The 27,930-nt window shown below is 47.0% G+C and overlaps 1 long non-coding RNA gene across 1 annotated transcript; it reads right to left on the bottom strand.

Moving 5' to 3' along the window:
- Positions 1–301: 301 nt before the first annotated feature.
- Positions 302–13,312, bottom strand: LOC123940239. Its single transcript, XR_006818056.1, has 3 exons — positions 12,886–13,312; positions 10,668–10,915; positions 302–736 (listed from the first exon to the last, which is right to left on the bottom strand). It is a non-coding gene; the product is annotated as an uncharacterized LOC123940239 (long non-coding RNA).
- Between the last annotated feature and the right edge of the window lie 14,618 nt (positions 13,313–27,930).

The raw sequence follows: 27,930 nt of genomic DNA, 5'->3' as shown, positions 1-27,930 counted from the left end.
AAGCTCTATCACAGTGGTTCTCAAAGTGAGACAGGACCAGCAGCATAGCATCTCCTGGGAAAAATCACCATTTTTTTTTTTTTTTTTGAGATTAAAAAAGTCTCCAATTTGGGGCACCCGGGTGGCTCCGTTGGTTAACAGTCTGACTCTTGATCTCAGCTGGGGGGCGGGGGGGGTCTTGATCTCAGGGTCGTGAGTTCAAGCCCCGAATTGGGCTCCATGCTGAGCATGGAGACTACCAAAAAAAAAGTCTCCAATTTGCTTCTCATCTGTAATTTTATTATGATATTCACAGCAATAAAATGGCTTGAGGGCCAGTCAGGGGCATCAAGAGTGGGGTGGGAGGAGGTGGGGGGAAGCTGGGTAATTCTCCGTCCTCATCTGAATCCAGGATTGAAGGGAACCCCAGAGGGTGGTGAGGTGGTGGCATCTGGAAAGAAAAGACCAGGCCCTGGGGTCTGGGAAGAAAGTGGTAGGGACCCCCAGAGAGAGCTAAAGGTGGGTCTGTGGGGGTAGGAGGGTTTCTCTGCAGGAGGCCTTGTGTGTTTATCTCTGCCGCAGGCCTGCAGGGCTGAGTGTGAAGAGCTGTGCTGAGCTCCGGCATCCGGTCGGAAGTACGAGTCTGGAGCTCCTGGCTCGGGATGCTGCAGCTGTTCTGGGGATCCACGCAATTAGAATTCTCCTAGCGCTCAGTGCCCACAGGAATCCAGTCACGTGGTAGACATGGTGCCTGGAGCTGGGGTCAATGAGAGCTCAGTCTGAGAGAAAAAGCGTTCCTTCCCTCTGAGACGTATCTGCTTTGCTTGTGCACTGCTGGGCTTTTGCTCACAGTAAACATAACCACTTGCCAGAAAAGGATCCTACAAACGACCCTGCTGGGTTTCGGGGTCTAGCCTGGGAGCTCTCAGGGCCTTGAGTGGTGAATGTGGGACAAAGAAAATCACTTTTCCTTCTGAGCAGGATTCTGTCAGCCTAACGTTTCTATCAGAGGCCCTTTATGGATACGTCCTCCTCCTTTATTCAAGTTCCTCTCTACCACAATACGGACTTCTCTCCAAGCATGCTGGGATCTGGTTTCTGGATAACTTTAGGACCACACCTTTAGAGAGACCCCTTCTCTCCTATCCTGCTCTCCCAGCCAAGAATATATAATTAATTAAGAGGACAAAAGTTTTCATAGAATCTCCTGAACCAAAACCAAGTCTGTGATTTCTGGGTTTGGGGAACTGAAAAAGAACCAGATCCCCTTCTTCTACTTCCACCCACGGTCTGGGTGGGAATGCATTTCCTAGTCATTTATGCTCGCCTCTCTGATATAAATATGTTAAATACTTTCCCTCCAACCCACTCAATCCCCCTCTGTTAAATGAAATATTGGACCCCCGATTTTGCCCAGTCTGACCCTTCCCTGATCCACCGTGTTCTTATTACTGATGAACCCTCCCACTAGACCCTAGGACCAACAGCTCTTTCTGGAGAGAATTCATCCCTCCCCGTTGTTTCCCCTTTCTTCTGTACTGCTGCTTTTTGTCCTTCCTAATCAACACCTTCATTCCTGTTAAAGACCTCCTGTCAGAAATCGCTACTCTCCTGTGTAATGGGCACTAATGTTCTGTCAGAAATCCGTGCTCTTGCTATCAGCAATCACTATTTTCCTGTCAGAAAGCACTGTTGTGTCAGAAATGACCACTCTTCTTTTAAAAGTCACTGTCTTAGGAGACATCACCACTCTCTTCAGAAATCTTTGTTCTCTTGTCAGACGTCCACTAACATCCTGTCAGAAATCAACATTTTCTGTCAGAAAATCCCTGTTTTCCTGTCATAAACCATTGTTCTCCTGTCAAAAATTCCTGCTCTCCTGATCCCTGTTTCTTGTCAGAAGTCATTACTTTCCCATAGGAAATCATTGCTCGTCGCCTGAGCCTTCTCGCCACAGGATATTCAGAGCTGTTCGTCATGCTTTGACATGGGTAGATTTCCTGTGACTTCTTCGCTGCTGGTTGTTCACACCTGCTTTGCTGCATCTCTTTAAGCTCAGTGCTGGGGCACCAGGCCCACCACTGGGAATCCACCGTCCCTTATGCCTCTCCTGAGTGATTACAGACAAACCTTTTTTGCTGGCTGGACCCCTTCCTCATCTTGTTGATAATATCACTCACTCTGCCTATTTCACAAGGTTATTTAATTTAGATCAATGACAGTTCTGACTTTCAGAACCGCTACTTTGATTGAGTCGACATCTCTCTGCCTATAATTTTCCATCACTGTTGTCCCACAGGGCTAGTCTAATACTTCTGTGCCACAGCCTTCTGACCTCACCCCTGAATCTTCTCTTACCCAGTAAAAATGCCCCCAGTTCTCTAACATCCGGATTAACCTGCTCAGTTCCTTGAATGGCATGGTTTTCAGACCAGTTACCAGTCTCCCTGCCCCTCCTAGCCCCTGACATGTTCTAGTTCGTCTGGGTTTCCCTCAGAGTGTGGTCTGAGCAGCTCAGGGGAGAACAGGATTATCATTGCCCTCCTTCTAAAGCAGAGTATTAATATGGCCAAGATTGCATGAGTTTTTGTACCATCTACCATATAGAATCTTCCCAGCTAGAAGCTCCATTTAGTCAAGTAATTTTTTTTCCTTATCAGAGGCTTGTAATTTTCTTTGAATAGATTTTGCATGTCCTTTTAGGTTAATTTCGAAAAACTTAATGTTTTGGAGTCTTTAGGGAATGAGATGTATTTTTTATTGTATTTTTTTTCTAGACTTCATCATTGGAAACTTGAAATGGTATTGATTTAATTTTAATCTTATAATCTGCAGTGTTGCTGAACAGATTTGTCATTTCTTTTAATATTCCTAGAATGCTCTGTATCTTTCTTGGAGTACTACTCATTCTGTCTTACAATGGGGAAAGCTTTGTTTGTGGTAAGCTAGAGCAGTGCTCCACGCTGTGGCATTTTCTCCTAAGAAACACTCAAAATGAGTGACAACGCTCTCTTAAGCAGGTGTTTGGCTGGCTATGTCTAAAAAAGTATATCAGGGGGGAAAAATGAGGATGACATTATCAGAAGGATAAACTTTTTTTTTTTTTTTTAAGTAAGCTCTACTCCCAATGTGGGGCTTGAACTCACCATCCCAAGATCAAGAGTCACATGCTCTACCAACTGAGTCAGCCTGGCGCCCTTAGAGGGATAATCTTTAATTAATTCTGGTTTCTATTTTTAAAAGTACATCATTCAATAACTCTGGTAATTCAACCATTAATAGCAACAAATTGCTTACCACATACTTCGCAACTGAGCAGTGATCACACCAAAATTGAGAACACCTGGCCTGATGACGAAGACAGGATTTTCACTTTTAAAATGGTGAATTTTAAGGTATGTGAATAATACTCCCCTCCCCCCCAAAACCCACAAAAGCTCAGGAAAAATTAAAAAAAAAAAAACAACATAGGCGTTGGAGGCAAGATGTTGAGTTTTTATCCAGCTCTGCCTCTAATCTCTATAGCTTTAGGCAATTACTTGATTTTGAGTCTCAGTTTCATCCTATGCAGAATGGGATTATGAATTACCTCTCCTTCATTCCACTGAGAAAAGAAACTCTCCTCTGCACCCTATCAACACGTGGAGTGGCGAATCAAAACATCCCCTTTTCCTAGACTTAATGATTGGTGCAGACGTGCCCACGTGATCCAAAGAGGATCGGTCAGGGTCAAGAAGGGGGCTGATGTGGATGTTCACCAGGGGACTCTTCCTCTGAAATTATAAACTGTAAGGCTCATGGAACCAGGGCTACCAGAAGTCTTTTTTTTTTTTTTAATCACAGGGAAAGAACATACTAGAAAGTAAAGCTAACACAGAGGAGATGGAACGAGCAAGAGATTCTGACGATATTGTTTCAACACATGGATCCAGTCTAGCCAGAGCTGGACAACCCCTGACATTTTCATTTGTGTGTGAAATTAAGTTCCTTTTTTTCTAAGATGTTTGAGTTGAGTCATAAGCAACCCATAAGCATAAGCAACCCATAGAGACCAAACATAGAAATCTATTTTATAAGGCTATTGTGAGAATTATCTGTGATAATAGATGTAATGTATCTAATACTTGTATATAACATGTATTCAAAAAATTGAAACTTACTATTATCATCAAGACCACACAAGAGTTAGGGACATTTTGTGCTTGCTTTCTGCCCTACAGTAAAGACAGTGCTGCATATAAAGTAAAATCACAATAAACATCCTTATGGACAAACTGATATCTTTCTCTTAGTACAGAATTAGACAATGAATTAATCTGAATTTTTCTCTCCTTTCTACTCTTAAGAGATGGAGACAAATCTACAAAATGGAATGAGTGTTGAACCCGGGGGTCAAGAGAACAAGGTTCCAGTTCTGACCGTGCTATTTACATACTGGGTACCCTCAGGAAACCTGTTCTTCTCTCTGGGCCTCGGTTTCTCTGTTTGTCAAGCTAGGCTATTGGTGCTAGATGATCTTAGTCCCTTGAAAGCTCTAACCCTGAAATTCAAGGGAAAAGACATCAGGGAATTCCTTCAATTCCCCATGGTTTTGGGGGGTTAAAAAATTCAATCTCGTGACCCTTTTGCATCATTCCCCCCATGGCCTCCCACAAGAACATGTGGTCAGGGATCAGGTACTTGCTGATGACCACTTTGAAGATTCTGTATCCCTGTAGGAAGATTCGAGGAAGTTCCGTACTCCGCTTGCTAATGTAGAAATGTTGCTGAATACATGTTAGGATGATTTTCAGCCACAATGCCTGAAATATAATGTAATATCCAGAAAAATCAATGGAAACAATATTTTTCATTCATCAAGCATTCCTTTAGGGCCTTCTAGACACATACTGTGCCAAGTACTAGGGAAACAAAGGAACGGAGTCCCTGTCCCTGAGGTCTTACGAGGACTGTTCCCTGAATGTCTTCTTCATCAAGATTTCACTGGAGTTCAAAGGCAAAGAGAGATCTTGCTAACCTTCTTGGGGGCCCTCTGTCTGCCAGGCACTGGACAGTTTGTGTACATTGTCTTGTCACTTGGTTATAACCTTCCTGCCCTTGTACCTCCCAGAAACACTGATCTGCCAGAGGCATGGAGACATAATACGTCTTGGTAAAGCCTTCACACAGAGCCCCTGACCCTCCCAGCCTCAACCTCTCTCATACTGTTGTCTGATCATACATGAAGCTTCCCTCCGGGGTTGAGCCTGGAGCTGCAGGGCCTGTAGGCGTCTGAAGCCCCAGCTTTGTGGAAGACATGATTTTTACTCAAGAATCTGAGTAACCACTTTTATATTGGAAACAAATATTGATAGATCACTGAGTAAACTTCAGGATTTGCACACATTTGAGATTTATCCATTTTTTTCCAGCAAATATTTATTGAATGACTACGGTGTGCCAGGCCCTGGGGATTGAGCAGTAAATAATTCAGTTAAAAAAAAATTCTCGGGGCACCTGGGTGGTTTAGTGGGTTAAGCCACTGCCTTCAGCTCAGGTCATGATCTCAGGGTCCTGGGATCGAGTCCCGCATCGGGCTCTCTGCTCAGCAGGGGGCCTGCTTCCCTTTCTCTCTCTGCCTGCCTCTCTGCCTACTTGTGATCTCTTTCTGTCAAGTAAATAAAAAAAAAAAAATTCTCACATTCTAGGGAAGTAAACAGACAAAAAGCGTAGTATTTCAGATGCTGACAAGTGCTATGGAGAAAAAGAGAGCAAAGAAGGGACCTCATCAGCAGGTCCGGCTTACAGAAGATTGATCCAGGTTTCTCCTCCGTGTGTCTGCTTGGGGCTCCTTGTCCTCTGCCATAAGGACTGCCTGGGTGGGGGTGGGGTAGGAGGGTGGAAGGGAGAACCAGAGATCAGCTGGCCGGGGAGCTGCATCTTGAGCATATGGACCCAAAAAGAGGAGATGCTGAAGAAAGGCAAACTGTAATCTCGCCCACCTGGCGGTACCTCCTGGCCCAGAACCCACACACTACGAGGCCTCAGTCTGGGCTTAAGCCATCTGCAGCTGGTTTTCTGTCTACATTTCTGCCTCTTCACTCAACATCCCTGCTCGTGTTTCTTGGATGCCTAGGTGGCCACCCTAGAAACCCTCCTTCAGCTGATCACTCCCCTTCACCCCGCTTGACCCAAGCCCTTTGCTCTTTGCCCTTTGGGCCAAAAACTGTCCTGCTCTCTGTTACCATCCCACCTCCCATGGCTATGGAGATTTACAGGGTGCCAAGCAGTCTCCTGGCCACACACAGTGGTGGTTTCTCATGGCTCACTGTAGGGCACAGGAGAAGGCAAGTCAGAGAAGGACAGTGGGATATAGGGACAGTCTTACCACATAGAACGGACATAGCAAGCCAGTGGCTCTCAAACTTGATGATGCATCAGAGCCACCTGTGTGCTTGTTCAACTAGAGACTCTGGGTCCCACCCCCAGAGTTTCCGATTCAGTAAGTCTGGGGCCCCGGTGGTCTAACAGGATCCAGATGGCTGCTGCTCTTGCTGGGGCCGCAGGGAACCTCCTGCCCTAGGTCAGCTGGTGAGGCAGGCTGGCTGCCTTCCGTGCCCCAGCCTCCTGCTGGGCCCTTCCCTCCCCTCTAAGTCGTGAGCCCTTCTCTCCCTCCACTGTCTTCCCTTCCTAGGCCATCTGGCTTTTGCTCTCACTCTAAAAAATGCTTTTGGAATGTGACCTGCAAAAAAATGCTACTAAGTGGCAAGCGGCTGGTCACAGCTATCGTCCCCTCCAGGAATATTTGAATTTTGACTGATCCGTAAATCCCAGAAGCTAAATAAATAAAACTCTGATGGTAGGCCTCAGAGGTCAGCTAGTGAATGGGGGCTGTGTTTGGGGGCCTGGAGCCTCTGACACCACGTAGGTGGCCGCTCACCTCCCGCTGTGCGCCCCTGGGGGACCATCTCCCGCCCCACCTGGGTCAGAGCTGAAAATCTGTGACCCTCTGCTCCAGAAGCAGGGAGGCAAAGATGCCATTACTGAAGAGGAGAGCCACTAATGGCAATAATTAAATCCCCCAAGGAGACAGGATCCTCAGGGTCCTTTGTGTTCTGGGAGTGTCTCTCGCTTTGGTGGCAAGAAAGAAAATCTGCTGTGACAGGCTCAGATGCCCCCGCGGAGGGACGTCCTGCTGTGCTTGCGTCAGGGCCTGGGTTTGACTCGGAAAAACACACAGAACGGGATTTGAAGAATTAAGGTCATGCCCCGCTACCCCAGGGCTTCAAAAAGAAAGAGTGGGCCGGCTGCTCAGAAGGGTCAGGCAGGGATGCTTGAAGAAGAGCCTGGAAAGTAAGGGGCGTGGAGGGAAGTCCGCTAGAGCCCAACTGCTCATCCGTCCAGAATTTCACCCCCGAGCGCTTGCCCTCCAATCCTGGAAGGCATGTCTTGGCCTCACTGCCTCTCACCCTGCTCCCGAGAGGCAGCTGGAAAGAATGAATCAGCTGGCAAGACACGGGCAGAGAGGAAGCAGCAGGGTCTGTGGGGAGCCAGCGGGGGTTGTCCCTCCAAAATGACGGGAGGTCAGTGATGGCGGCACAGTGGCAAGCAACTGCCTGCGAGCCAGAGGCCCAGGTTCTTGTCCTGTCCTGTCCTCTTACCACCTACCAAGGAGGTAGGTGCCATGATTCTAAAGATTCCTGCAGACCCTGAAATTCTCTTACTGCCACCATTGTCTGCGGTGAGGGGAACTTCAGGTAAGAGCTCATGCATGAGGACCGCTCAGATGACACTCTTTTTTTTTTTTTTTTTTAATAAATCTCTTCTCTTGGCCCCGGATGGAATTGCACACAATTCCATGTCTGCGGCAAAGCACTTCTCTGATCTGATGTGAGTGGTTGTTTCTGAAGCCATGTTCCACACTGGGGAAAGCCTCCCCGTTTTCTCCCCTCCGCTCCACCGCCTACCCCTGTCTCCTCCTTGCCGTTCTCATTGGTTTTGCCCAAGGAACTCTGCGATCATCCCATCTATCCTTGTCTGCCCCTGAGACATACCTCTTTTCACGGTGCCCATGACAACCCAGGTTGGAAGCAACCAGAGTATGAATTTGTTTTGCAACCTGTAACTTTGGTGACATGCCTGTGTGTGTGTGTGTGTGTGTGCGTGCGTGTGCGCGCTTGTGTGCAGCCCAAAGATTTACACTGGAGGCTCTGTTAACATGGAGGTTAAGATCTGGGTAAGGTTTTGGCATCACATACACCTAGATTTAAATCCTGCCTCTGCTGGGGCACCTGGGTGGCTCCGTTGGTTAAGAGAGTCTTGATTTTAGCTCAGGTCATGATCTCAGGGTGGTAAGATCGAGCCCCACAGAGGGCTCCACACTCAGCAGAGTCTGCTTGAGATTCTCTGTCTCCCTCTCCCTCTGCCCCCTCCCCCACACCCTCTCTTTCAAATAAATAAATAAATCTTCCCAAAAAAAATCCTGCCTCTGACACTTATTACCTGTGTGATCGCGAGCAAACTGCCTAACCTTTCTTAGCTTCAGTTTACTTATCTGCAAATTGACAATAATATGTACCCTAAGAGTTTGCTGGGGGTCACTCCCTTCTGAGAGCACAACACTTGTTTCGGAGAAAATTAGAATGTTCTATCGGTGTCTTAGGCATGCCTCCTTTCTTGTGGACGACAGCACTTCTTTCTATTGCTGTTATCTCTTTGTGGGGCACCCTCGTGCATCCCCAAAGACACCTGGAATTCGGAGCCAAAGTTCCCTATGTAGGCTATGCCATCCAAGAGGCAAGCAAATAGAAGGGGCCCCTCTTTTCCTGACCCACTGGCCCATCAGCCTTCATAAGATCACACGTCAGGCACATGTAGATTTCTTTCCTGACGTTTTAGGGGGACTCCAGAGAGTAGGAGTAGAATACCTAGAGAACTAGTATTATGGAGCTTTTTCTTAAAACCACAAGGAAAGCCTTCGGTCTTCCTGTGGAGGGCCTGCTTGAATGCCAGCCCCACTCCTATGACTTTGGACCTACAGAGCAGAAGCACACTGTCCTCTTTAGTCTGTGCAAGGCCCTGCTCTCATGTTAGTTATTCATTTCCTTCCCCCGACCCTCCCTGGGCACCCCGTCCATTCTCCTTCCCCTGTAGGCAATTATGGATTTACTCTGCATCTTTTTTACCAGTTTCCTGTGATGTGTGTTTATTTTACGTAAATGGTTCTGTGACATAGGTGCATTCTTTTTCTCCCTTCTTCCCCACTCCCACCCCCAGCCCTATGCCTGTAAGGTCCCTTTGCGTTGCTGTACTCACTTCTGGCTGGCTTTCCTCCTCCACTTACCCCACAGTGGATTCTAGGTGACCTTCAACTTCCCCGCCACAGAGAGCGACACGTCAATGAGCTTCCTCTGACGGCAGCACCTCTTCCCTCTCTGAACCTGACCCACCTACTTTCAGATTGGTCAGCACAATCTTTAATCTTGGGGTCCAACAACCCATAGAGAATGCTCTCTCCCCACATCTTTCTTGAGTCATGAAGACCCTGGGCAGAGAATTGATATTGTTGCCACCGTGTCTCATTGGGCCCTCGGGGAGGGGGAGCTAGACCCGTGGTCCTCAACAACAGGAGCTCTTACGTGGGGTCTGTATCAGGCCTCGCACTTCTTCTATTGGTTGACCATTTCAAGGATGCCCTTCTCCCAAAGGCAAACAACCCCCCCCCCCCCCCCACGAAATGTAATGTATCCTTCATCTGCAACACATTTCCTCTGCCCTTGGGGTCATCTTGAGGAGATTTTGTGTTTTCTGGGGGGCTGAGAGGGGGTTTGGGGAGGCACAGGTAAGCGTTGCTGGCATCTCAGAGGAGCTTCATTGGATTTTCATGGCTGCTCTGGGCTCTTATGGGGAAGGGCATTGGCCTCAATTAAATTCTTTCATCAGTAGTTCCATTCTAATAAGAAAGGCTCAGTGGTTTGCCAATTCCTCCCAAAGCTTTATCAGGATTAAATACTGTTCACTGAATGATATCTATTATTATTCAGCAAACTTTTTTTTTTTTTTTTATCTTTCTTGTCCTTCTATACTCTGGCTAACTCCTCGGTCAAACTGTCTCTTCTTGGGGGTTCAGAGGAGCTGCATAAGAATCAAGGAGCCCCACACAGGGAGCCTCAACCCTGGCCATGCCCTTGGCTATTGGTCTGTGTGTCCCGGCTCTACCGGCTTGATCTCTCAAGGCCTCAGTTTTCTTGTTAAAATAAAGGGGGATGTTGGAGACTTGAAGCCTCCCGGCTCCTGATGTCTAGGAGTTTACAAAGTGTTCAGTATTCCTTGGCATTTCCAAGATATAGAACCTTTTCTCTTCTGACATCAGCTGTGACTCCCAGCCTCAAACCACTATGACCATAACTGTGGGATGAGAGAGCCCCAACTCTCTGCCATGTCCTCCTGCCTCTCTAGCCTCCAGCCCCTTTCTGAGGACTCTCTCCATCTCTCACCTCTTTTTCCTGCTCCTTCTCATATGCTTTCCTCAAGGAATTCCCTTCCCCCCTCTAGCCTCCCTCCTTGAAATGACTGTTCAGGCATGCAGGGTGCGTCCCACCTTTCCCAACCATCTCTGCAGTCCCACCTCCCACCCCCTCCCCAGGGTTCCTGCTGGGTAAGTGGAAGCTGAATGCGCTTTGAAGGCACTTACCTTGACCTAGACTTACCCCAGATTCTTGAGGCTCCTCTTCATCAGGAGCAATCTGGGGTGCGCCAGAGCTCTCACTATCATGCCAGAGTCTCAGGCTACCCCACACCTGCTTCTTAGGTGAGGAGAAGACAGGGACCAAGAAATCTCCTCTATGGCAGACTGATAGGCCTTTGGACCTTTCCCCAGTCTTTGAAGAGCTTCAGGCAACTGTCTCTGCTACAGACTTACTCATGCATCCTTTCATGCATCCCTCATTCACCGAACCTGGGGACAACCACTGAGATAGATACACTGCAGAGACGTGGCCTTCCATAGCTCACAGAGGGGACACATGCATAATGGACAGCGACTTGCAGATAGGTCCCATCCCCTGCTACCTCTTGCAATGCTTTCTCCTGTAGAATGGGGACCAGGAGGCAGGTTGGGGTTAGGGGAGGGTCTGACTGAAACTCTTTACCTAAGCTATCAACACTCGATTACAGGGTTGCTCACAAGTACGCTTGTTTCCCTAGACACAGTGGTGTAGAGAGCAGAGGGCAGGAATCAGCAGGAGGAAAAAGCAGAGGACTGTGCCGTGATAAATGGGAACGCACATCAACTTGCTCTTCTGTTGGCGCTTTCTCCCTTCCATGCCACCTTGCCTTCCTTTTCTCTCAGGAACCCATCTCGCTACAATCTACAGGGAAGTGTAGGGGGCTGGAAGACAGCCCTGAGGCGACATATCTTAGCACCCACAGGGACCCTACTGTTGGCTCTGTACAAGCCAAGCAAGGAGATGTCCCATGTTCTTAATAGAATGACCTAGACTGAAATACTCTTTCAAGCTTGGTGTTACCTTGGAACCACATCCATTTGCTAGATACCAATTTTTAAAAGGATTCTAAAGACACCCAAACTTTCTGGTGTCATTGGTGGTTTTAACACTAGAACATAGATATCTTTATGAAGCTTTCTCCTCAGAGATGACGAGAAAATGCAGGGTGGTTTGTTTTTTTTTTTTTTTTTTTTTTTTTTTGGTGACTGATCTAATCTTTCTCCTGACTCCTGTCCCTGTTGGGGAATGGATGTAGAGTTAATGGTGACTTGCCAATCAACCATTTCACAGTCTATTCCAGTTTTGAGAGACCCGTTGGGGTGAAAGCTTTGAAGTTCTGATTCCTTTCCCCTTCCATCATCCCAGCCCTGGGTGGGTGGCGGGGTGTATGGGGAATGACCTTAGAGCTCTTGCTTGTCACATGCTTGTCTCTGGGCCCTTATGGGCTCCTGTAGCAGGCCAGGTGTCTGACTGGTGTCTGGTTTCCACAGGGGACCTTGTGGTTCAGTCAGGGCCTGGGGTGCCTCCCTTGCTGGCCTGCAACCCTGAGTCTCAGCCTCCTCCACCATCAACCCCCAAGCTGCTGATGTGGACTCACTCCATTCCTTATCACGGAGCCCCCTGTCAGGCCCGCTTGCTTGTACCTCAGCTACCATCTCAACTTCCCCAGGGGACTAGGGAACTTACGAGCCCCTCCACGGCACATGACTCTCTCCACGGGGACAAAACGGCCTTAAAGGTGGAGGTAGCCTAGGGAATGCTTCCAGAAGTTTCCTCTCTTTTCCCCCAGCAAACGGATCAGTTCGCCACCCTCACCAGGGCCAGCAGCCGGAAAAGCTACAGTTAGGGCCCCCAAGACATGGACAGTGAAGAGCCAGCAGGGTCCACAGCAAGATGGTGCTGGGAAGGTGGATGATACATTCTTTAGGCCTTGGTGGTGAGGCTGGGAGGCCACGGGCAGTTGGGGGTGCATTCATGCAACAAATATTTACCGAGCCGACTGTGTATGTTAGGCTTTATTCTGGACATTGAGAACACAATGGAGAGAGGGAAACAGAAAAGGGCTCTGCTCTCCCTACATTCTAAAAGAGAACGTAGGCATTAAATATGTGGAAAAAAGCAAACTACGAACAAGAACTATTAAAAAATCTCAGAGAGCAGGAAGTGCTACACAAAAAATGAAAGACAGTGATGGGCTAACGAGAAGTTGGGGGGCCTCTTTGGTGGAGCTGGTCAGGGAAGTTCAGCAACATATATAATAGTTCTTGTGGACCTCTGAATTGAGTATAAATGACCCCGTAATTATTATTGGAGTAAATTATATTAATCGTCTCCACATGCCCTGGAGCGTTTATATGTGTTATTCTTGACACCCGCAGTTTAACTATTTAGCAATGATTTAGTAACAGGTCAAACTTACCTTGTTTTCTTCTAAGCTTCTGTTAGATTGGATTGAGAGAGTTCTGTCTGTTTCTAGTTGAAGTGGGTAGAGTTTTTCAAAAGTTACTTCTTTGGCTCAAACTGCAAATAAGCTTTGCCCAGAGAGCAGTTGCCATGAAGAAAAAAAAAATTGGGGGAAGCCATCCATTCATTAAAGAATGAATCAGAGGAGAGGAAATGGCGGTGTTGGGTGTAGAGAATATGGACCGTAAGTCATGAGCAATCTTCTCATTTAGAGTGGATGGGAACATTACACCTCCTTTCAAATTGGTCATTTAACAGAGCCAATAATCAGCCATGGGTCATTTCCACCTAAAATAACCTCTTGTTTTCTCTGAAAGGGTCCTCTTAAGAAAGTACAAATCTCAGGCACGAAGAAGGTCTAACAATAACACCCTACAACAGTATCAGCTGCTGCGACCTAAGGGTTCAGACTTCACAAAAAGAGAAAAGCGAAAGCAGGGAAAAGGTCAGCTCATACCAGTTTGGAGGCTGGCCTGGCACAGGGTAGGCGGAGGCGGCCATTGCCCCTCCCAGGGAGGACGGCTCATTCGCTCTGCTCCATGATTTAAAGTGCTATTGATTTGTCTGTGACATTCAAGTATTTCTGAAGATTAGTATTTAAAATATTCAGTTTCAGAGCATTTTGCCCCAAATGACCAATCCTAATGGAGATTAGAATGATATATAGAAATGAGAGGAGACTTGAACAGTATGCCTTAAATCTCATTATGCTTTTACTAGACCCCTTAGCTTTCTGGTCAACATTCCACTTAATCTTCTTTTCCTCTATGGTGAGATCAATAATCTTAAGTATTATTTCTCAAAATTTCCATTACCAGTGGGAGCTTCAATCAGCAAATAGCCACCACATGCTTAATAGCTTAAACTCACAATACCAGATGGGAGGGATCTAATTCTTCCTTTTTGTTCTGTGAGAAGGAAAATTCACTATGACTTCAGAGTGGGAAATCTAGGTCAGGATTTGTAAAATCTATCTTCTAGTAGGAGGAGATGTTTGTATTTTGGTTTCTCAGGGGACTAGAGCCCTCCATGCCAAGTGGAAGGAGGAGAGCTAGATATGTGGGAGAGGGAAGAATGCAAGTTGGTCCAAGGAAGCTGCCTTCTTTATACCATTTGGATCAGTCAATAATAGGAGCCAACCCTGCTGAGCAGGGAGCTAGAGCTGAGGCTCAAATTGCCAGAGTTGGCACATTGGAAACGTAGGTGGTTACACACAGGCATACCTTGGAGATATTGTGGGTTCCATTCCAGGTTGTCACCATGAAGCAAATATCACAGTAAAGCGGGTCAAATGGAATTTTGGGGTTTCCTGGTGCATGTAAAAGTTGTGTCTACATTACACTGTAGTTTATTTGGTGTGTGATAACATTATGTCTTTAAAAAATGTAAATACCTTAATTAAAAATACTTAATTGCTAAAAAATGCTAACTATTATCTGAGCTTTCAGCAAGTCAGTCACTGAACATAGATGACCATGATGAATATAATAATAATGAAAAAGTTCAAAATCTTGCAAGAATTACCAAAATGTGACATAGAGACACAAAGTGGGGAAATGTTGTTGGAAAAACGGTGCCAATAGACTTGCTCCATACAATCTTGCCTTAATCCTTCAATTAAAAAACAAACAAACAAACAAAAACAAAAAACCGCAGTGTTTGTGAAGTGCAATAAAGCCAAGAGCAATAAAACGAAGGTAGGCCCATATATGGGAGTACTGGCAAGCAGACCCTCTCCTGAGAACCAGCCCCTATCCCCTTCTCAGAGAATCTACTCCCTGCTAAGACCCTTCACTACCCACTCCCTTGCCTTCTGCCACTGCTGATTTGACCATGTGTAGACAGCTGGACCAATCAGATGCTCTCTCCGGGGCATGTGGATCTGGGTCTCGGAAACATTGTAAGTTTCTGCCTGCCACTTGAACTGACCAGGATATGAAGCTGGGATTGGGGCACCCATGTTTGGATGTGGTTAAGTGAGCAGAGAAAGATAATTATGAAAGCAAACACTTGCAAAGTGCCAGACATTGTTCAAAGAACTTTCTGTATATTGATTCATTTAATCTCACAACAATCCTATGAGGTGAGTACACAATTACCTTCAACCATACCTTGTAAATGAGGAAGCTAAAGACACTTAAGGAACTTGCCCAAGGTATGAGCAATTAAATGGTGGGGCTAATATTTGAATCTAGGCATTTTGACTCTACATATTGTCCTTAGCCATATGCCAAACTGCTTTCTGGAACAATGGAGGGAATAAGAGAGAAAGAGAGAGGGAGGATTGCCTCTCTGTAGGATATGCCCCTACAGAGTCAGGTGTAAAGGACAATATGGCTCTAGAGAGAAAGATTTAGAGAGACAAACAAGACTAATTGTCATCAGCTTTGCAGTTTTGGGCCTCCACCCTTATGAAACCTGGCCACACTTCTTGCCTTTGTGTTCCCTTAGATCCCTCTATTTCTAATCAATTTTCTTTTTTGCTTAAGCCAGCTTGAATGGGTTCTGTTCATTCCAAACAAATGATCTCTGACTTAATAATGGAATAGGAGGGAACATTTTCCAGTAGGGGGCCTGAGATTAGATAAAATTGTGTTATGTTAATCAGCTAGAGAAGTATGTGAGAGATGTTTTAATTTTGTTTTTCTGAAATTCACAAAGTATACTAAGCAGGGATGATATAATTACTTTAATAACCAAGATCAAATATCATACAAAAGTATGGTTTAGAAAAAGGAATGAAATCTCTGCCTGATAACTGGGGCCTAATACAATCATAGCCTCACTTCCACCTGAATAGGAATTGGACCTAAATTATAGGGATGGCTTTTTAGAATGACAGTAAACCAAGGACTGATCAGTATAGGGTATAAATGAAGGATATAGATGATGCGTTCTTAATTAGTCTTACTTTTTGTTTCTTATTTACTGTCCTTTTAATTATTGCATGAATTCCCTATTGCTGCATTACAAATCATCTCCCAAGACTCTGTGGCTTAAACAAACATTGCGTATTCTCTTTCATGGTTTCTGTGGGTCAGGAATTCAGATAGGACAAAGCAGAGATGGCTTGTCTTTGCTCTGCCATGTCTAGGACCTCAGCTGGGTGTGACTGGGGGCTCTAATCACCTGATTTGTGACTTTACCCAGGCTGTCATCCAAAACACAGACAGGTGACTTTTCCATGGGGTTTTTCCATATGATCTAGGTGGTCTTTCTCACAGCACGGCTGCTGGGTACCAAGAGTGAAGATCCTCAGAGAGGACCAGATAGAAGCTGCATCACATTTTATGGTCTATCCTTGGAAGTCATATGACATCCCTTCTTCTACAGAACAAGCCAGCCCGGTTTAAGAGGTGGGAACCTAGATCCCACTATTGAAGGGAGAAATGTCAAAGTCACATAATAAGATTAAATTGGATGGGAGATAGTTGCACACATTTGTTGGAAAACTAGCACAGAAACAAAATACAATGACAAATGCTGGCTTTTTAAAATAGGCATTCCGTGGAAGTTTATAAGTTCCGTATCTTTTTTTTTTTAAGATTTTATTTATTTATTTGACAGACAGAGATCACAAGTAGGCAGAGAGAAGGCAGAGAGAGAGGAAGGAAAGCAAGCTCCCTGCTGAGCAGAGAGTCCCATGTGGGGCTTGATCCTAGAACCCCGGGATCATGACCTGAGCTGAAGGCACAGGCTTTAACACTGAGCCACCCAGGCGCCCCAAGTTCCATACCTTTTTTAAAAAAGCAGAACATTTAGTAAATTCTTTTGTGGTCTGATTGAGAATCTCATCACTTGAATGGAACAGTTCACAGCAAGAGGAACCGATACTCCAGACTTAATTCTGCCAGCAAAAGACTATTACTGATGTGAAACTCATGAGAGTTTGGGAGACAGTGCCCATTCCACCAAAGCAGGACAAGTCAGATGTACATCTTCAGACTTTCAACATAGATGATCTCATGGTGAGAACCTCCAAAAGGGAGTATGGCTAAAAAAGGATGGCTCTAAAAATAAAATTCTGAGCCTAAAATTGTGAATGATCGTAATGAGGAAGGAAAAGAAGAGATATTCTAAAGAAAACAGCATTTTCTGCTGATGAGCTCTGATTTTAAGAGGACACATATAAAGATGGAAGGATGTATATAGAAGAATGTCACAATTTTTTCAGGTTGTCAGAAGAAAACCAAAGCACATTAGAAGTCGAGGTATCAAGGATTGGGAGAAACTAAGATCAATAGCCAGGAAGATTCTTCCGCTTTTGTACAGAAGAACAGGGAAAGAACAACCCATTCCCAAGCTCATCAGATAGTTTGCTAAATAACTAGAGTTAAGAAGGAAAACCTTAACAAAAAGATACAATTTTGGGGCACCTGGGTGGCTCAGTGGATTAAGCCGCTGCCTTCGGCTCAGGTCATGATCTCAGGGTCCTGGGATCGAGCCCCGCATCGGGCTCTATGCTCCGCAGGGAGCCTGCTTCCTCCTCTCTCTCTGCCTGCTTCTCTGCCTACTTGTGATCTCTCTCTCTCTGTCAAATAAATAAATAAAATCTTAAAAAAAAAGATACAATTTTGTAAAACTTCCTACAATCCACAGAAAGGAAGCAGAATGTCTTCACTCCTATTTTGCTTTTTCTTGACCATCACGGACTTTAAAATTTAGGAAGACCGGATGTCCTAGGCTGTTTAAGACAAACTCAATTTGTACCTGTGGCGCAGGTATAAAGTTAATAGTGTTCTATCATTCTCAGAAGTCCCACTGGGAACAGTGGGCAAAATAGGATAGAGACGGCTGCATAATTTGCTGGACCTGGTGAGAAAAGTAAAATGTGGAGGTCCTTGTTCAGAAACTAAGAAAAAAATGTTAAAGGTACTAAAACATAAAACTTTTCCCTTTTTTCCACAGTTTCTCGACTTGTCATATTTTCTATGTGTTATTTTATGTTGTTCTAAGTAAAGAATAAATAACATTTTAAGTTACTAACATGAATTTTACGTTTCATTTTTATATCGTGTAATGCCAATTTTAAAGGCATTTTAAGAGCTGTGTGTGTGTGTGAGAGAGAGAGAGAGAGAGAGCGCACACGAGAGAGCCTGCTGGGGGTGGAGGAGGGGCAGACGGAGAGGGAGAGAATCTTAAGCAAGCTCCATGCAGCCCAGTCTCACAGCACTGAGATCATGATCTGAGCCAAGATCAAAAATCAGATGCTTAACTGATTGAGCCTCCGCAGATGTCCCTACATGCAGTATGAGAGCACTGGGCTGGCGTGTGGAATCATCAAAATTGCACAATTCCTCTTTTGTAGGTCATACATGTATATGTACTCTATTCTTATCAAAACAGTGGAAATGTGGCAAAACATTGATTGAACTGTTTCTATTTAACTTTTTGACATGTGCACATTCTATCAATACTCACCTTTGGCTTACTGAGGAGAAAGGACGGACCGAAAGCAAAAGGAATTGCAAGCTGTCCTTTCTCTCCTCTTCCTTCTGTGTCACATTTTGCAGTGTAATTTACTAATATGTGGAAGGAACATGTATGAAAGGGTATGATAGAATTCCTTGGTCTTTTTTGTATTTTTTAAAATATCATTGCTGGGGTTCTTGGGTGGCTCAGATGGTTAACCATCTGATTCTTGATTTTGGCTCAGATTATGATCTCAGGGTCAGGAGATGGAGTCCCGAATCAACTCTGAGTTCAGTGGGCAGTCTGCTTGAGGATTCCCTCTCTCCTCCCTCTGCCTCTCCCCTGACTCATGTACTCACACCCACACACACTCTCTCTCAAATAAATAAATAAATAAAATCTTTTTTAAAACTACCATTGCCTTCTGTGCCCAGAGCAAGTCTGGTTCAAAGGGAGAACGTAATTTCTCAGATCTGTTGTTACCCACACACTCAGTCGTGGGTGTTACACACTTGGTACTCACTTGTGTCTGGCCAAGCTCCATGCATTATGGGTCTGCCGGAAATCTGCTCTCAGGGCCTCAGGAGCACTATTTGTGAATGGAGGGCTGAGGAGCAGTGATGGACACACATATTTGGCATCTCTCCTTCGTGTGCCTCTTCCCCTGCCTCATCAGACGTCACTTGCAAAACACAAGTTCAAAGATAAAAATCAAGAATTTCAAGACAGTGATAAGGAGATTTATGGTCATGTGCCCATGAAGCCAGTTCTGGGTAAGATAAGGATTGTGGGTGTTTTCATAAACTGAAGTGGAGGGCTTGTGAAAGCACAGATTATTGGGTACCTCCCCAGGATTCTGAGTCAGTAGGCCTGGGGTGGAACTCAAGAATTTGCATTCCTGGGGCACCTGGGTGGCTCAGTTGGTTAAGCGTCTGCCTTTGCTCAGGTTGTGATCCCAGGGTCCTGGAATAGAGACCCGTGTTGGGCTGTCTGCTCAGCAGGGAGCCTGCTTCTCTCTCTCACTCTCCCTCTGTACTTTCTCTCTCTCTCTCAAATAAATAAAATCTTTTTAAAAATTAAAAAAAGAAAAAGAATTCGCTTTCCTAACCAATTCTCAGGTGATGCTGGTGCTGCTGGTCCTGGGCCACACTTTGAGCTCCAGGAGTGAAGAGCAGCGCGTCTCAGCCTTGGTTGTGCACGTACGTCACCAGGGTATTTGTGAAGATGCAGACTCTGATGAAGCAGCTCAGGGGGTGGGGGTAGGGGCAGGCAGTGCTGATCCGGCCACCACACTTTTGAGTAGCAAGGGTCTAGAGCCCACAATTAACCTTTGGAGGAAGAGGGGGTGGGACTTGAACTGGACTTTAGAGTCCAGGTAGGAATTGCTTCTGTGACAAAGAGGACAGAATGCATCCCAGGCAGGGCAAAGGGGAATGTGTAAAGAGAGGAAGCAGCAGAGCGCTGGGAGATGGATTTGGCTGGTGCAGAGGCTCTTGCTGGGGAAGAGGAAACAGGGCGGAAAGACTAGAAGGGACCGGGGGGTTGAAGGTCTCCCTGGAGGTGGCCATTTTGGAGAGTCTGCCTGGGATACAGGCAAAACAATTCTCCATACCCATTCTCATTAAACCTTGATCTGATAAGGGGCCAAACTAGCAGTACCTAAGGGACCCAACACGCCTGGAGTTTAATTTCCCTCAAGGAGCACCCTGTGCTGAGCTTCAAGGTGGCGTGGAGAGGGAGCAGAGGCCTGAGTTGGGAGACCTGGCTTCAGGATCTGGCTTGGGTAAAGGTAAAGGTCTGTAGGATCCCTTTATGCTGCAAGGGGTCTTAGATGACCTTTCAACTCTCTAAACAAAATTATTTCCATGACATTGAGTACCTGGGTTTCCACCCCTGTAGACACCCTTGTCAGGAGGGTCAGCCCTACCCAACCCTGGTGTGGTCAAGGCTGAATAGGAGTGTGGGAAGGGGGCTCAGTGGTTCCCCGAGCAAGAAGAGCTCCATGGTGCTCCTGCCTCCCCCCTTGGTGTCTCTTTACAGCAGTATGTGCTGAGTCCCCAGGAACTGAGGCAGTTTCAGCTCTCAAAGCAGCATTCCCAGGACCTTTACCTTGACCATTAAGACCTAAAGCAGCTCCAGGTGTCCCTAGAAAAGTGTAGAAGGTGGCATTGAAAACAAATTGCCAAATTCAGGCGTGGCCTGAATTAATTCAAAATGCCCTGCAGCTCCTTCCCACATCCCTCTCTGCTCCCTGATACCCCAGACTTGGGGTTTAGGGGGGCTTCCAATGTCTTTGGTGGGGACGGTGGCTTGGGTTCATACTGTGTGGGAGTAAAGTGAAGGTCATTGGCCGGTAAGTAAACAGGATTCTTGCAACCTGTAGATATAACTGTACAAAAGATCAGAGAATTCCTCTTTGAAGGCTGGAAGACAGAAAAGTTATCTCCCTGCTGCAAGAACAGAGAGAATGTACCTTAAATGATCCCGGCTCCTGTTTGATTCTGCTCTTGCCATCCAGAAAAGGCTCCAGACCTCCTCCTTGCCCCCCAGAGAGGTGGGTAAACCCACTTCACTGAGGTTTTTAATTCCTGGGGTAATCCCTTCCTTCCGAGCCAGGTGGGGGGTGGGGAGACCCCTTGCATCCAAATCTTTGATCTGAGTTGAAGCAAAAGAGAAAGACTTCTATAAAACTGTCAGGGAGATGGGAAGGGACCTTGAAAGAGGGCTTGTAAATGGCCAGTTCACCTTTGATCAGTAGCCCTGGACCCTTTTTATAGCCTAGGATTATGGGTTTAAGTGCCCTTCGTGTGTCCCCACAGGAATCCTGTGATTTAAGAACAATTAGATTATTCGAAACGTTTAGAGGGATTGTGCACAAAGGACTTTCATTTTCATTAAAGGAGAAAGAAAAAAAGAAAGAAAGAAAACGAAAACATCCATCCAAACCATGAAGTTGATTCCTGAGTTAGTAATAAACTGGAAACCCAGTCTGTTTCTTTCCATTTAATGGGATACTCTCTGGCCTGGCAATTCCACTAAAATCTATTAATGACAGGGGTATGAGATATAATTTATTCCCTGCTCCCCCACCCCCAGACAAAAGAAACAAAGCATTTGTTGTCTCTCATTGTTGGATTTTTTTACTTCATGCTATTAAAATGTCAGAAAAACAGAAACGTAAGAGTATGACTTTTCTCCACTTGGGTATAAACAGATATTAAGGTTGACTGCTGATTTCCAGTTAATTTAATGCGTGTGGCCGAATGCCTCATAGAAAGACCGACTCATCGTGGCTGTGTCTATCTGTGTGTGTTTCTGTGAATCACCTCCCCCACCACCCGATACCACATGAAGGGGAAGAGGGTTTATAATCTGGTGTTTGTCTCCAAATTTGGCCAGCAAAAGATGAAATATAAACAGCTTCATGTCAGTGTTTAGGGAAAGTTTGTAATTTGGAAGACTTTTCAAGTGTGGGGGAAGGGGCAGTGGAGGAGGGAGACGTAAACTCCTTGTCTGATTTAGGGCTCGATTCCGGGCCTCTGGGGTCACGACCTGAGCACAAGGCAGATGCATAACTGACTGAGCCACCGAGGTGCCCTAAATCAGCACCTTGATTATCTGGCTCTAGGTGCCTACCTCCTTCTCCAGTGCCTATGGCCCCCACTAAGATAAAAGAGGAATTGACTATTCCACCGGCCAGTGCTGAGCTATGGGTCCACCTTTCCTGCAGTGGGTCTAACCCTCATTACGGAATGACCTGACGCGTGTCATCAACCCTGAGAGGGGACAGCAAGCGTCTGCGGGACAATTAGGATGCTCTTCCGTGTGGTGAGAGCCAGGGAATTAAACGCGTCGTTATTCCTACACAAGGCCCTGACATCTGCAGAGCTGGACAAGCAGACACCAACCTCTTGAGAACAGGAGTGTCCCTACAAACTCCGAGCAGACCTTAAAGACTGATTGATGGGTAATGAGAACTGCAAGGGATGGGGTCCTCTTCCAGGGACCTGATTAGCAGAATCCTCGTTAGGGGAATCCTCATAAAGAAAAAGAATGAAAACTTGAAATTTTCCATCTTTAAAATAATTTTATTTTCTTCCCCATCCTTAGCTACACACACATTCATTTTATGGTTATCAACAAGGACCAGAGATTTTTTTTTCTTGCCTCTGACCAATAGAGCATAGTTTCCCATGGTGCCCATGACAAGGCCATTTGTGATTTCTATATGCTTACACATGTATTTAAATATTCGGTGCCTGGCCCTTTATGACCTCAGAAACCTCGGGCAGCTGGAGACCAGTCTAAGTATTCACATATTCATTTGTTCATCCAGCAAATTAATGCTTAGGTCTTGCATGTGCCAGGAACTACCCAGAGAATACAGAGGCGAATAAGACATAGACGATTGTTTGGTGATGCAGAGATAAGCCTCTGGGTGAGTTCATCTGACTTCTCACATTCTTGCTGCTGCTTTGGCTCTTTACAGAGCCTCCTTCTGTGTCCTCGGTCCTACCAAAGCCACCAAAGGCTGTCAGCTCGTGTCTCAGGTGCGCACAGTGTTGGGTCGCTTGGAAATGGGGCACATTCCCAGTCGGTCTCGTGGCGATGGCATCTTGGCGCATCTCGTAGTTTTACGTTCTTTCTGCTGGAGGTTACTGGTTATCTTAAGCCTGTGACTGGGAAAGCAGATTCCAGAATGAGTTCTTAGTGATACCCAATGAAGAGGCCAGAGGGCCCAGTCCTGCCCAGAAGAGGAGGGTAGGGCAAGCTGGGAAAGGGACCTGCTTTTTGGAGGGTATTATTTCTGTCGTGTCCAGACTCCCCTGGGCTCAGTAGTAGTAAGACCTGGAGCTCCATTTGGTGTGCCACAGCAGAAGGTGTTTTGCTAAGTTATCTGGGAAGTGACTTACTTTAGGATGGAATGGGATGGGAAGTGCACGGATTTGGGTGGTGTGGGCAGACTTGCCAAGTGCAGGAGGCAAAAGCTGAGTCTAAACCAGAGGGAGGAGCTGAACCAGGGAGACAGAAGCAAAGGCCTCTCATCTGAATGATTCCTCATGTCTTGTGGCCCAAATGGACCAGCTTCTCAGGTTCTCACCAGGGAAGGCTCTCACCACTGGCAGGTTCTGACTCACGATGGCTTGGAAACTTGGATCCTGGCCTGGGGATCTCTTTGCAGCTTTCTACCCTTAGTGATTCCTCCGGTCAGCTGTCTAAGCACCAGCCCCGGGAGGAGGTGGGAACCCAAAGGGAACCCCCTGATCATCATCCTTATCTATGGAAAACCAAACATGCCAATCCCCTGTTACCTGGTAAAGCCAAGAGAAAAACTCTACAGTGACAGGATTTGCAACACAGATTCATCAGCTTTATGGTTTATGTGTTCCATTTTTATTGCAATAGGGTCAAAAAATACTTGCTGAGCACCTGCCTGATCAGCTCTTCCTCCTTCTCCGCCTCCTTCTCTCCATCCCTGCTCCTTTTCCTCAGCCCTCCACTTCCAGGTGAAGTCCTCCTCAACTCCCTTCCAATCCCCACGCCGTCAGACCTAGCACATCCCTGTCACGGCCCCCTGTTCACTGGACCTTTCATTGGTGTGTTCCCCCGCCACATTCTTTGGTCCGGGGTGGGGGTGAGAGCCCTGACCTGTTTCTCTCTTGCCTCTCTCAGTGCCTCGCGCTACACTCAGCCCAGAGCAAGGGGATCCACTAAACATTTGTGGGGCAAGTGAATGATGTCGCTGATACGGATATGGGTGACTTCAGCATGGTGCTGAAAGGACGTCATTGCTGCTCAGTTGCCTTCCTCCTGGCCAGAAAGGCTCCCATGCCCCTGGGGCTCACCCCTGGTAGGGTACGGGTCCCCTGCCCTCCCCCTGCCCAGATGAACACAGAATGAATGCTCCTTCAGACGGCATACTCATCAGTTTCCATTTGAACTGTCCTCTCCTGCAAATTAGTCTTTTCTTCCCCTGCGCGCGGATAATAATCCCTGCAACAGATTGTTTCCTGTTCTATAAAATGACTCTCTTCTGCTTGCCACATCCCTGCCGTGGCATTACCTTCTCTCCATGATTTCTACAGTCCTCCCTTGGTCTCCTTCTTCTTTTTCAACAAGACTCTCTGTCCCTCAGCCAGAGCCCAGCTCCCCCAGCTGACCCTGGAAGTCCTTCCAGGCTCAGGTCAGAGTCCCTTGGCTTCACGTCTGGATGGCAGAAGAGAACGATGCTGGGGCACGAGGGTGGCTCATTTGGTTGGATGTCTGACTCTTGATTTCGGCTCAGGTCATGATCTTAAGGTCATGAGATCGAACCCTGAATCGGGCTCCGCAGTCAGTGGGTAATCTGCTTGAGATTCTTTTCTTCTGCCTCTCTCCAACCCACCCCTCTTCCCTCCACCCCCATGCTCAGTCACTCTCTCTCTTTCTCAAATACTAAATAAATAAATAAACTTGAAAAGAGGAGGGTCAACTCTGTCTCCTCACGTGCAAGCCCTCCGCTCCAGGATTGTTTAGCCTGGGCAGTTTCTTCATCTAATTTCCCAGCAAACTTGGGACAATCGAAGATTCAGTCAGAGTGGGGAGGCCTACATGCTGTGCCAGGGGGGTTCACTAAGGTCTGAAGATCTTATCCTAGTTAGAGCCCCCTGCCCTGCCCAGAAGCCCCTCTCACTGGCCTGCTGATAGCTAGAGGGGCAGCAGGCACTTGTGGTTGGCCAGCACCAAGAAACAGGACTGGAGTGGAATGGGGTGGCTGGGGGAAGTGGTCAAGAGAGAAGAGGCTGGGGCTGGGAGGCGGGAACCAGGGCAGGGTTCGAAGGAACCGGGCCAGCAGCTGCACTGTGGGTCAGCCTCTGCAAGGCCAGAGGCACGGGGGCACCAGGGGCTCCTACCCAAGGCTAAGATTGAAGGAAGCATGTCCTGGGAGGGACTCAGATAACACAGGCCTGTTTGTGTGTGTGCACGCACACATAAACACACGCACACACACATACGAACAGAGCAACAAACCCTCTGGATTTACCCTAGGCTCGAAACCCAGATTGGACTGAGGGATTGGAGTGGGGTGCCCAGTAGTGGCGTCCACTCAGTCACTGGAGGGGGCCAGGACGGACGCTGGTTACGTTAGGAAGGAATCAGTTTATCAGGCTAACTTAGGATGAAGTTACGTGACACAAGAGAGCTGGCTGCCCCTCCAGATTCACTCTCCCTCCTCCCCGCACCCTGTCTGCCCTGAGAAAGGACTCCTCGGCAGGCCCTCACCCTCTGGCTCCCCACTGGTTTCAGCCAATGAGGAGCCTCAGCCATTAGAGGGAGAGGAGAGAGCTGTCGGGTGTTGTCCGGTCTCCATCCCTGTCACGTGGCCTCAGTCCGGCTCTTCCCTTCCTTTCAGTGCATCCCAGCTATGCACACTCTCTCTTTCCTGGTGCTGAGCCCCATCCTTCCCCTGTGCCCGAGGGACGCAGGGCCAGTGACGGTCTGGGGCCGCGAGCCCTGGGTTTCTGAACCGCCTGTGTAGTTCTCCCACACTCCAACCTTCCACCGGCTGGTAGTTAGCCCTTTTATAAATAAAACCTGCTTGATTTACCCAAAGGGGCGGTGCTGTTTGTCTCCTGTTGGGACCCTGACTGATACAGATGGAAAACTGCATTTCAGTGAGATTTCCGTTTTGTGTTCAAAAATACTGACTGGAGCTCAGCAGAGCCGAGAGAGGTGAGACGGGGTGGGGGCTCCCACCTGGGGCTAATAACGAACGAGGCATGTTCTGGGAGGGACTGAGATGAGAAGACAGGCGTGTTAGTGCACACACATTCGTACACACACACAGACTGGGAAAAGCTGGTTAAAGCAACAATGAGCCCAAATGAAAGTAATGGTGAAGGTTTTAATCACTGTGATAGGATAAACTAGAGGCAAAAACCGGAAAAGACGGTGACCCCCTTGTGCCCGTCCTCCCCGGAAGGGATACAGGGGGAGAGCGTCGGGGTGATCAGCGCAGATGTGGGCTTTTCTCATGGCTGAGGGAGCCCCCCACTAAGAGGCTCGGTCAGTTTTATGGCCCCTGGAGTAGGGGGAGGTCTAGGAGTGGAAAAGCTCTGGGCTCTGAGTCACCGTGGGCCGAGTGTCTTCAAGGCTCTCCCTCCTCCCTCTGGAAGGAAATCTCTGCAGAGGCCCAAGAAAAAGATGTCTGCTCAAGGTCTCAGACAAAGAGACTTAGAAATATGAATATGTCAAGGGCATATGCTGGCCAGGCGGACGGAGCCCCTGCCTGCTGCTCCCTCCAGAGACAGTGGCGCGCAGGCGGCCTGCCAAAGCTGGGGTGGGGAGGGCCGTGCTCCTGGTGGGTTCTGCCAACTAAAGCCTCTCTAATTGCCCAGGGTCAGGCTGGGAAAAAAAAAAAAAATCACACAGAGTTTTGTAACCAGGAGCCAGAGCTCCTCAAATACAGGCACGTACACAATGGGGGAAGTACATCCAAATGCTGGCGGTGGTTTCTCTCCATCAGGGCTAGCCAATAGAAATGTAATGTGAGTCACATATGTAGTGTTAAGGTCTTGAGTAGCTATAGGAAAAGAGAAACAGGTGAAATTCATTTTAATAATACATTTTAGTGGGGCGCCTGGGTGGCTCAGTGGGTTAAAGCCTCTGCCTTCAGCTCAGGTCATGATCCCAGGGTCCTGGGATCAGAGCCCCACATCAGGCTCTCTGCTCAGCGGGGAGCCTGCTTCCCCCCTCTCTCTGCCTGCCTCTCTGCCTGCTTGTCATCTCTGTCAAATAAATAAATAAAATCTTAAAAAAAATACATTTTAGTTAAGCCAATATATTTAAAATATCATTTCAGGCATATAAGTATTTTTAAAGTTATTAGTGACATATTTTCTATTGGTCACCTTGGTCCAGCTTTGGAATGTCAAGAAGGGGAGGTGTAGTTGGGGGCAGGCAGGCCTATGAGGGGGTGAGCACCTGCACCAGCTGGGCGGTCAGCCGTCTCTCTGCATGTGTGCTCCGGGCACGGTCTGAGCACCACCCACACCAAAGACACCCTGCCCCACTTGAAAACATGCAACTCTTTCTAGCTAACCTTCGATGCCTTTCAAGGAAGAGGTGGAACACTAAGTTTCAGTTCTGGAGATGGAAGGAAAAGTTAAAAGATGCAGGCCAACTCTGTTCTGTGCCAAAAGGTGAGTGTTTGCTGTTGCACTTTGGGACAGTAAAAATAAATAAATAAATAAATAACCAAAGAAAGAAAGAAAAAAGTCATTATTTGCAACAGAGCGCATTGTCCTAAGTCATAGGGAGCACGGGCAGGGCGGTTGGCTGGTTGGCTGGTCGGCAGTCTGGCTGGTTTGGAAACAGTAGGTAGCAGAGGGTTTGGCCCCAGGGCTGGAGGCACTGTGGAAACAGAAAGAACCCTGGAACAGGCGCCAGGACTCCTTCCCCCTCCCCCACCTCTCTCTGCATGTGACCTCAAGCAAGGCCCTTCCTGGCCTGGGACACGTCTGTTTCTCCACAGACTGGGGATTCAGCGAGGATCACGAGATGATTTCTGAGACCCGTTCCAATGAAAGCATTTTGTTATTGCCTCTAG

The sequence above is a fragment of the Meles meles genome, chromosome 4 (assembly GCF_922984935.1).
Source record: "Meles meles chromosome 4, mMelMel3.1 paternal haplotype, whole genome shotgun sequence".
NCBI lineage: Eukaryota > Metazoa > Chordata > Mammalia > Carnivora > Mustelidae > Meles > Meles meles.
The sequence above is the reverse complement of the archived record's forward strand: the minus strand, read 5'-3'. Positions and strand labels throughout refer to the sequence as shown.